Source organism: Trypanosoma equiperdum (genome assembly GCF_001457755.1).
Source record: "Trypanosoma equiperdum strain OVI genome assembly, contig: ctg_19, whole genome shotgun sequence".
Taxonomy (NCBI): domain Eukaryota; phylum Euglenozoa; class Kinetoplastea; order Trypanosomatida; family Trypanosomatidae; genus Trypanosoma; species Trypanosoma equiperdum.
The window spans coordinates 1-1,098 of NW_027124060.1; positions in this window are offsets into that span (position 1 = coordinate 1).

The window sequence follows — 1,098 nt, forward strand, 5'->3', positions numbered from 1 at the left end:
TTTTTTTTTTTGGCTCCCCCTCCCTCTCCCCAGAAGAAAAAAGAAGAAGAAGATGTTGACTCATCACATCGATTAATTCGGCGTTTTACCCTCCTTTACTACCTTTTTCACTTTGGATATCGCCCCAACTGAAATCAATTCTCTCAACGGAGAGAAAAACAAAAACAAAAAAACAAAAAAATTCCCTACCGCACGCACGCCTTTCCTCCGCTTTACCGCGGTCGCAAAGTTACACAAAACACAACAAATGGAACAAAACAAAAAAAAAGTAACCGCCTCCTCATATATCCCTTAAGAAGAAGTACGAAGGCATGAAGTGAATAGTTGGGAAGGAGGGGAGGGGAAATAGAGTGAGAAAAAGTAAAATGAAAAAAAAAATTAAGAAAGCTAAGACCAATGGAAAAGCAGTAACAAAAAGAAAGAAAAAAGAAGAGAGAAAGAAAAAAAAGAGAAAAAAAAGAGAGAGAGAAGGCTCCCAACCCCTTCTAAATGCCGGCCGGTGCAAATGCACATGAAAAAGAAAAAGAAAGTCATAATGAACAGTTGCAGTTGAATGAGCAGCGCCAAGAAAATGAATGAAGTAAATGCATCACACGCGCACAAATATATAAATTAATTAATATATGTTCAAATAGCAGCATGCCTCACAATTGCCTTCGGAGCCGCCTTCAGGAAAAGGGGGAGAATGGAAGAAAAAGAAATTAAAAACAAAGGCGGGGAAAACAATCAAATAAAATAGAAGAAAAAAAAGAAGTGATATTGTAACAACATGGAGAGAGAAGATAAGAGAAGATTTAAAAAAAGAAAAAGAAAAGAGGGATAAAAAAGAAGAGGAAAAAACTGAAGACGGAGAGACGAAAGAGAATTTTTTTAAAAAAACAAACAAACAAACAAACAAAACTGAAATCAATAGAGAAAAAGACCCGCAACGCGTATAAAAAAGAAAAAGAAAAAGAAACTTTGATGGATGCAAATGCTATCAGCGCGGGGTGCGAATGTAGCGATGACTACTCATTGTCGTGGCGGACAGCATCGCAACCTCTGCTGCTTCAGTTTGTTTGACTAATAGAAGAAAAGATGAAAAGATAGATTTTTTTT